We start from the raw sequence: 10,198 nt of genomic DNA on the forward strand, positions 1-10,198 counted from the left end.
GGAAGTAAAAAAATATTATAAAACATAGATATGAAATGACAAACATCACTATAATGTACAAAATCCGTGTGACAAAAATCACTATAATACGTAGGATAATTTGGATCACGAGTTAGATTAGAAAGAAATATAAGAATTTTTTTTTGAAAGGGTGACGTATGACGACAATTAAAAACTAGTGCATTATAATGGTAGAGAAGAGATATATAAGAGATTGACCTAGGGTAGGATTTTTTTAATAGAAAAACAAAAAAACATGACACCTATTCCAAGCAGCAGCTGTGCAAATTATGTTGATCACACAGCTAGATCATTCCAACAATGATTTGAACTCATATATGGTGAAATGGTTTAAGTCACATGTTTGATTTGTGTTTGCTTTAAAAGGTGAGACAAATATGTTTGTGATCCTTATGAAGCAACGCCATGGAGAAATCACACATGAGACACCAATGACTCAAGGAGTTTACTTAATTATATTTTATTTAACTTGAGTATAGTTATCGTCGTACTATCAAGGGGATCCAAAAAGAATGTTGGTGTTGGTACTAAAGCTCAAATTCCTTGATCCAAAACTTCTATTTTACCCTTGTTAATCCTTAGCGAAAGTATGTAGTACAACCTTTTTAAGTCTATTTTGGCCAAAATTGCTCTCTGGAAAATACTGGCTCAACTGGTTTTCAGGCTAATTCAGCTGGTATTCAAAAACCAGCTGAACTAGTTTTTGACTCCGGTCCACCCACCAGCTCAGCCGGTCACTAAACCGGAATTCAGTCTGTTGGAAACCGGTTCAGCCGGTTTTAAAACCGACTTAGCCGGTTTTTGTGCAGAAAAGTAAAAAACGGCTAGTTTTGGAGCCCCACCTATATATACTCACTCCTACTTTTCTCCCCCATTATGGAGCATGACTCAAACTCCATTCTTAACCTGAGAAACACCTCCCACTCTCTCACACACACCTCTTGTCTCTCCCATTTCAAATCTTTGGAGAGAAATCTTTGAGTGAGATTGAAGAGTTGTGGTTTTTATGCTTCATCTCTAAATCCTTCTTGTTTTTCTTGATTTGAGCTTTGGTACTACATCAAGTTCTTTATGGATTCATTACTCTTGGAGCTTCTAACTCCTAGACGACTAGGTGTCTCTTGTGAGTCTCTAAATCTCGTGGAAGACCACAAGAAAGTTTGTATTACCCGCTCGTTTGAGCAAAGAATAGTGTGTGGGCTTGACCTTTGTGGTCGGCAAAGGGAGGATTAGGGTTGAAAGAGACACGACTCTTGGTGGACGCCTCAACGAGGAAGTAGGGCACCTTGATGGTGTGACCGAACCTCAGAATAAATCTTGTGTCTCTTGTATTCTTGCTCATTGTGTTTGTTCGTGTTCTTCATTCTCTCATCATTCTGTGGAAGATTTATTTATATCTTTTTGGTGTGTGGATTTTGAGACGTGCCTTTCTCAGATCTACTACTTTGAACCATGTGGATCAACTAGAACATCTCATTTCCAAAGTAAACTGGGTGAATTTCGAGATCAATTCAGTTTGTATCGCATTCTTTAGTTGAGCTCGTGCAAACCGGTTGAACCGGTTTTACCAAGTTCATTTCTAGTTTTTGTTGAAAAGTTTCTGCTTGCCTATTCACACCCATCTCTAGGCAACTTTCAGGTATGCACTACAGTGCGTTGTTCACCCTAGAACAACCCCACTCTAGAATTTTCAGGCTACCACATAGGTATTTATGGCTTGGAGAGTCAATAATAGAGCACCCTTTCCAAAAATAAAATTCGAGACAAAAAACAAGGTTGGCTTGGTCACTTATAAGCAATTAACTATCACCATATTGCATCTCCCTTAATATTACAATATGCCTACCAACTAAAGTTTAAATGAAAATGAATTTAAATTGCTTAAGTTTGCTTTCTTTGAATCCACACCGTGTCGTAGCAAAGGTAGGTGCCTCTTGCAGTTTTTTTTGCAACCTTGAATATTTGAATCCACTGCCCTGGAAATTTTTCTTTGAAATGGATGGCCCTAAATCTTTATACTTTGTTTTAATCATCTTAATATAATTGAGTCCTTATCAAAAAGAAAGTGCCCACTCGTGTAATTCATGTCCACAACAAAAGTGCTTCACGTCGTATGATTAGAGAAACAACTTTAATATACGGTTGTTGTCTTTTGTTCTGAAATCTATACTACTTACTAGGTGTGTGCCCGTGCGTTGCAACGGGAATATATAGTATCATTGATAACTTATGTACGTTGGGGATGAGCATCAACACATATCTGACCGGATCTTCTTCCTTGGGGATCTAGAGAAAAGTCTGTCCGGAAGCCAAACATGTTAAGACCTGATCATGTGCTGCCTTTGTGTCTCTGATCATCATCAGCACACTGTTCGACGCTTGTATGAGTCTTGTTAATTTGCATGCCTCGTGCATAGTCTCTCAACCATCAATTCACTATGGTATACAGAATCCGTGTGACAGACATTATCAAATTCACATAAATTATTTTAAAGAGTCAATATAGAGTTTTATATGATAGAGAAATACATGTGGATTGAAAAATGCTAAACAAAAGATCTAAAATATAATAGTTCGATCAAGTTGCATAAGATGTATAATTTTTCCAACTGCTTCTGCATTTGGAAGTCCACCTTTCTATGTTATCTTTGCTATTTCTGACTTAATAGAATCCAAATAGTATTGAACACTAAGAAAAATACAAAATGAAATGGAGTTGTGTTGACTGAAAAACATATGTATGTAGCATTTGGAATAAAAAATACACTTTAAGTATTTATGTACCAGATAATGCCAGACAAGGAATTAATGCCACAAAGCAAAGTACAAAATCCATGACGAGATATTTCATAATAGATTTTAAAAAGGAAGGCTCTTGCTTAAAATATGAGGCCTTAATCTCAAAATGTGTATCTGTGATATTGAACGGGTCACCACTAATGCCTACACAAGTTGACTGCCCAAACCTACAGCTGTTGTTTGAAACACTCGTCAACAGAAATTAGACATGCATTAACCAAACATAGTCAGGTGCTCGTGCGTTGCCACGACTCACAAATTATTAATCTTTATTTTTGCATAATTTTAGATTTTTTACCGTTTAAATGTGGGAGAGGAGAGAGAGGTGAATGGAATAGTAGAGATAAGATATATAAGAAATAGGGATATGCACCAAGAACATAAACACAGATTAATTAGCATATTCTTGATAAGACACGAAGGGAGATTTGAAGAATTACTGGACATTCTTCACCAAAACAGGTTCTAAGGAATGAACCACCTCCTGGATCGACAGTATATATTCAGCTTCATGGGGATCCCTCCTTAGGACACATTCAATTATTGATGCTGGTATTTTCGATAAAGCTAGAATGGACAATTACAAAACGCCGACTAAAAAAATGAGCAAGGTCATATATCATATAGTTGTGGATCGTTGCAAGGGATATGAAATAATACAATCATTTTGGTTTGATAGAAAATGGAGCACACTGGGATAGAGGGCATAAAGAAAGTGAAAGCACAGATGATAACACCACATAAATAACAGCAACTTTAAGGCAAACTGGATATTCCACTCCAAGCTGAAAACAAAAAATGGAATATATAAATAACGATAATTTCAAGGTGAACTGGTAATTCCACTCCAAAAAGGAAATAAAACTGGAATATCTGCTTCAAGCTATGTTCATTTTCTAGTAGAATATGAAGCAATTTCCAACTATGTACCAGCAGTACAGGATGAAGTAATAGATATGGTCATATTAGCATTTATCTCTTTAATTGGACATTAGTTATAGTATTTACTTGTTATTGGACATGAATATGCTACACGCGTACAGAGAACATAATAAAACATGTGATATCTTGAAAACCATGTTATCTACTTCTCACAATGCAGCAATACACAATTAAAACTGAGTGTTAATATATTTCCTGAAACAAATTTATTACACATTGACTGGTCCTTAAAACTGTCCCCATGTGAAATTTGAGTATAACTGTGGAAGCTGGGTCAACAAGCTGAAAACACCAACCTTTGCCTTTGACATAGACCGGCCCCTCAATATTGGGAGTGAGAGCAGACCTCCAAGATCAATGTCCCTTTAAGGAACCGATGAGGATTAAACTGGTCAGCATCATCACCCCAAACAGAAGCATCCATTTGCACGAGATGCAGAGGAACTACTAATATTGATCGCGCTGGCACAGTGACACCTGAGCCAAGAGTCAAATCTGCACTCAAGGAAAATGAAATCCAAAGTGAGTCAAAATGGAAAACATACGACAATTAAAACAGGCCTACAGGTGACACACGGGTTTCTCTTGCAGCTAGATGTATAGAGTACTGACCAATCAAAAAAACTTCAAACATCATGAATTCATGATCTCAACACACACAAAATCAGGATTGGCGAAGGCATTCAAACAGATTACTCAAATGTCGATCAATCCTCTTGGCTGCCTCAACCACCAATGCCTCCAAAGCATCAGTCTCCCCATAACCAAGGCCACCCCGAGATATTGTGGTGCCAACATATGCAGTAGCGTGCCCAGTCTCGCATACGCAGACTCGTAGAGCAAGGCTCCAAATGGCACAGGGCACACAGGCTGATTGCGGCTGGCGTGACATGCCTAGGCCGCATGCGTGCCCAGTCAAAAAGGAGCCCTTGCAAAAGTCCGACTTTGCCTGAAAGTCACGGCCCCAAACCTTGAAATCGTGTGATTCCGGCTAGGAAGCTGCATCCTTTTAAGTTTAAATCGATTTGTTAACATCCTCACGATAGAAAGAATAAACGATCAAAATCATCCCTTTTTTCCCAATTCACGATACTCTCTCTTGCATAGTTGCACCAGACTCTGCCGTGCCGTGGTGTCGTCTGCAGAGGAGCTAATCGAGCGCTGCCGAACGATTTTGGTAGGAAATTCTGTTGGAATTTTATTTTATCCACAGAAGGGTACCACAGACGCTTGGATTGACCCAATTTTCTTTTGCAGGATCAACGTCAGGACGACGTAAACTAAGCACAACACGTGAAAATAAAATAAAATTCATCCCGACAGGTGAAGAACGGGAGCAAGCAGCAGGCTGAGTAAATTCAGGCGTACCCGAATCATGTTGAGGATATCAGGGCGCTTCTTGCCGCCGCAGACCGAGGAGGAAGAACCAGAGGAGGAGGAGGAGCACGAAGCTGACGACGATGCGGTCTGCCGCTCCATCCGGCCGACCATGTCAGGGTGAACTCGCCGGCGGGGGTAAGCTAATCAAGGAGCGCCACCAGTAAGACCGGGCACGGATGGACGAACGAAGACAGAACTTGCTCGCGGTCTCGCGGAGACGGGACACACACAGCGCACTGGGGGTGAGGGGGAGAGGAGGAGAGCCGAGAGCGATAGATCTTTTGCGCTTTTATGCAGACCTCGGCTGCGGCCGCGTCTCCGTCTCGCGTGTGAGTTGTGAGGGAGGAGGGGGAGACGACGGTCCTCTCGTCTCTCTCGTCCCCGTCGCTTGGTCTTTGATCCAATTCTGAGGCCGGACACATTGAAGACATTTGGTATCTGGTCCGCGATGACGCCGCCGTTGCGCTCGTCATCCTCAACCAGCCGTTGTCCTGCTTCTCGCGGAGGTTGTTTGCAGAGCGACCAGCCGCTGCTCCGCTTCTCGCGGAGGTTGTTTGCAGAGCGACGGCGTCAGGTAGGACGCATGGCCCGGATTGTGCGGGGAGGTGGCTCTCGCGACGTGGGAGGATGGAGGCGGGGGCGGTCTACATTACCATCTTAATAGATAGTATAGATTAAGACTCTAAGGGGTATGCTGCCCCATTCCTGGTTCTGCCATTCCGATTCCCATGTCCCGTGGCGCCATTCCCATGTCCCACCCGTAGCGTTGCCATTCCGATTCCCATGTCCCGTGGCGCCATTCCCATGTCCCACCCGTAGCGTTGCCATTCCGATTCCCATGTCCCGTGGCGCCATTCCCATGTCCCACCCGTAGCGTTCTGCCATTGTCGGGTCCAAAAAATCTAGCTGTGTAGGAATAAAAGCTCGCGCACAGCCAAGCCTATACAGGTTGCCGCCCAACCAAGACCACAATGTTGTATCCGCACTGACACTTATAAACAGATGCGTGCACAGTTTAGTACCTGATGTGGTACTAAGTTTGGCTTGCAAATACGAAATACACGCTTTCTGGGAGGCCCATTTGCTTGTTGTGGCCCAAACCAAAGCTCACTGTCGAAGCACGGTTAGCGCCTCAGCTGCCCCCCGCGCGTCGTCGCTCCCGTCGCCACAGCACGACCTCCGCGTTCTCCGCCCCTCCCCCACCCTCGCGCACCGTCTCCTCGCTACCGTGTTCTCCACCCCTCCTCCACTCTCCCGCATGAAGCCGCCTCTCACCTCCCGCATGAAACCGCAAGCCGCAAGAAGAGGGATCATGCCCCCGCACTCTCTCTCTCTTGACCGTCGGCGCAAAGAGGCCGCACGGGGACCCACCCTCCTCCATCAAGTGCCTGGGGCGCGGCGGTGTGGTTGTCGCGGCCACCTGAGGAGGTGCCCACCACCGGCGAGCATGGCGCCACCGCTCGTGTCAGCCTTAAGGTACACGCCCCTCCAACAAAGCCCCGCTGCCCTCACCCGCCCTGAACCCTAAAACTCCTCAACCGCCAACGCCGCCGTGCTCTACTTCCGACGAGACGGCCTGCCTCGGCACCCCCGCCCCTCCTCCCCGGATCCGGTGCCCCTGCTCGTCGTGCGGTCTCCACCCCCGACAGGCACCGGGCGTTGCTCCACCCAGCCCCCGCCCCAAACCTAAAACTCCTCCCAGCCGCCGCCTACCGTGCTCTCGATGGTCACCAACGCCTCACGCACGAGGGAGAATACCGGATCCGTAGCACTATGGCGACGGGTGACAGGTTGCGTGCCATGGATCTGTACGAGATCCTCCTCCTCACGACACGGCTGGCTCGCAGGGCGACGACGTCCTCAATCTATCGCGTGGCCAGGTTACTGATTTTACATAATGCTTCCTGCCATATGGTGTGGTTTGTTTGGTTAAAGGTTTAAACGTAAAACAGTGATGTTTGCTACGTAGTTGAAAGTTGTAGTGCAAGTCGCAGAGCATTTCTACCTTTTAAGATATTGTGGGGGCTAGGCGATGCTAACATTTTGGTGTTTGTAATTCTCTAGGAAGTTAGTGCTAGGCAGGTAAAAGGGGTGAAGAGGGTTTACTGGGAGAGGTGCAAAATTGAGTGGAGAGTTGATAGAGATTTTTTCCAATCTTTTGCTCGGGTGTACAAACATCACAGGCTTCTAACATTCCTATTCTTGCGAACCACTGAATTATTCAATATTGATTCTGAGTTAAGGAACATGACATTGGACGAATTGGTTTTAGCCACTCAGCTAAGATTATAGCCTAACATCACAGGAAGAGATCACGGGTCTATTTCCTGTATTCAGGTGCCCAAAAGCTGAACAGAGCTGAGCTTGAAGTCGCCTGTGAAGATTTTAGCAACATCAACACTTTTCCTACATGTACCGTGTTCAAGGGCATATTATCAGGCGGGGTCGAGATCAGCATTGTCTCCACTGTCATATCGTCGAGCAAAGACTGGTCCAGGAGCGCAGAAACATGCTTCAAGAAAAAGGTTTATGGCTAGCAACATCTTGTTCGATTACTTCCTGTGATGTTTTAATCCATAAAATACAGATAGGGGTTACACTGTTCAGTTTGGTTACTTCGATTTTGGGACTGCTTGTGGTCATCTGTAGTGTTTATTCTTGTTCGATTACTTCGATTCTAGGACTGTGATTTTAGTTCGATTACTTCGATTCTGGGACTACCAAAATACAGATAGGGGTTACACTGTTTACTTCGATTCTAGGACTGCCAAATGTCTCTACTGATTGAAGGAAGTGTTTATTCTTGTTTATTATTTACCAGATGTCTATGTATGCTTGATTATGCAAGTAGATTATTCAGGTAGTACATACATTTTTAGTTGTATTTATTCTTGTTTCTATTCGGTGCTTCATTCAAGTCTGCAACTTTTCGATGTCTCTGTGTGCTTGATATCATATTATCCTATATTCTTGCGCAAGAATCTTTTTTGGACGCACAAGTAGTTCTATAGAGTTTACTACATCCTTTGATGTTTTAATCCATGAAATACAGACCTGTATCTATTTGTTTTGGACTGCGTTCCGGAGAAAGAAATGTAGTTTGGTTATGTGGTTTTGCAGACCTGTACCTATTTGTGTAATGCATTTGCATGTATATGTGCAGCTTATGTCCATAATTCTTCAAGTCTGCATATGACTGCATCATTCTTCAGCCTTCTAGACTCCTTCCACTTCTGCCCCCTCGGATACAAGGTTAGTTTGAGACCGTGAGCAAGCATACCCATCCATCTTTTTCTCTTTCTTCAACCATATAGGTACAATAATAATCCATCTGTCTGCTACTAAGACATATCTGCTCTTTTCATTGTTCTGAGTTGGGTAACCATTTCTGCTCGATTAACAAGTATTCAGTACACACCAGTTTTTTAATCTTTATAAGATAAGAAGCAAAGTCAACAAACCATGGAGCATGTAGTATTTAATATGTTTTAAGTGTTCCTGGGATTAGAATCATTTCTTATGTGAGTGATCTACTTCTGCAGGACTTCCCAGACTTAGGTAACACAACCTCTTCTCTTCTTTCAACATGTTGTCATGTTGTGCTTGAGTTATGGTACAACTGGAGTTGGGTGAAAGCGACATGGAGCCTTGAAGTGGTAGGTACCAGCTTTCACATGTCCTCCGGGTCTGAAGTTTCTTGTGTTTGTCTAAACTTACGCTATGCTTAGGAGAGTTGAGCTCATGAAGCAGGACAAGAGAGCCAAGGTGTTGTGCCTGCATGGCTTCTGCACGAGCGAGAGTTTTTTGAAGAGTAGATCAACAACTGGCACTCTTCCATATTTCAGCAGTTTGAGATGGTTCTGTGCTGGATTCAATTATTCTGATCTAATTGATTTCCTTCTTAGTTTTGTTCAACAATATTTTCCCTTTTTGTTTTTAGATCTTCCCTGATGGCATCTTCCCGGCTGATGGAAAGTCAGAGATAGAGGGGAAAAACAAATACTTTGAGTTGTTCCAGTTCAATAAGGTTAGTGCTTTTTAGATGGAACCAAACTAAAATCAGCTCATGCATATCTAAGTTATATTTTAGCTACAGTTTGATCACCATCTAAGCCGTAGCTATTTGTGCCAATCCATGGCAGCCGCACGCCGCTCCCCCAGCAGCGTCGACTTCCATCCATGGCTGCCCGCGCGCCCGGCTCCCCCTTTCCTTGCGCGACGCGAGATGGATCGGCGAGATTGCCCACAAATCGCATCCATGGCAGCTTAGTTCTCCCAAATCCGCCGCGAATCGCATCTGCCAACGAGGATTGGCGCCGCCATGTCGTAGATCTCCCACGTCGGTGGCCGACTTTGTCATGCCTTTCTTCCTCTTCATCGTCGGAGTCGCCTTGGCGCTCGCGTACAAGGTAGTACACGCCGCCAGAAAAAAAAAGCGAGATGGCGATGCTTGCCCCCCCACCCCCACCCTTGCCAACGGTGACCTCTACGACTTGCTGAAACCTAATTAATGATCGCGTGTCACCTTTATTGATTTGTTTTACAGAGAGTCCCGGACAAGTTGGACGCCTCGAGAAAGGCATTGCTCCGTGCGCTGACGCTGTTTTGTCTTGGTCTTGGTCTTGTTCTACAAGGTGTGATGGCAGCTGAGCTATGTTTCTTCAACTAACCAAAAGTACACTCGTGGAAATGAAAATGTGTTTGATGCCTTTTTTTGCTGCGCTACGCAGGTGGATTCTTTCATGGTGTTCGTAGTCTAAGTTTTGGGGTTGACCTTCGAGAAATACGGCTGATGGGTGTACTGCAGGTATATGTAATGCATGTTTCTGTTATGAGCTATGTATTTTGTCCATGGACAAGATAAACTGGTGTTTGGTAAGTATGTATGTAAAACTGATGCCTCACATTCTTGATTGCAGAGAATTGCAATAGCTTATCTATTGACCGCCCTCTGTGAGATTTGGATCAGAGGAGACGAAGATGTAGACTATGGATACGATTTGCTCAAGCGATACTGCTACCAGCTGTGAGTTTAGTTAGACCAAAAGTACTCCCC

At 43.9% G+C, this 10,198-nt stretch overlaps 1 long non-coding RNA gene across 1 annotated transcript; it reads left to right on the plus strand.

The window, feature by feature from the left end:
• The first annotated feature begins 6,318 nt into the window (after nucleotides 1-6,318).
• LOC103631530 (uncharacterized) lies at nucleotides 6,319-9,949 on the plus strand. The gene is made up of 5 exons (XR_002262901.2): nucleotides 6,319-7,667; nucleotides 8,306-8,394; nucleotides 8,685-9,551; nucleotides 9,689-9,776; nucleotides 9,873-9,949. It is a non-coding gene; the product is annotated as an uncharacterized lncRNA (long non-coding RNA).
• The last annotated feature ends 249 nt before the right edge of the window (nucleotides 9,950-10,198 follow it).

This window comes from Zea mays, chromosome 6, assembly GCF_902167145.1.
Source record: "Zea mays cultivar B73 chromosome 6, Zm-B73-REFERENCE-NAM-5.0, whole genome shotgun sequence".
NCBI lineage: Eukaryota > Viridiplantae > Streptophyta > Magnoliopsida > Poales > Poaceae > Zea > Zea mays.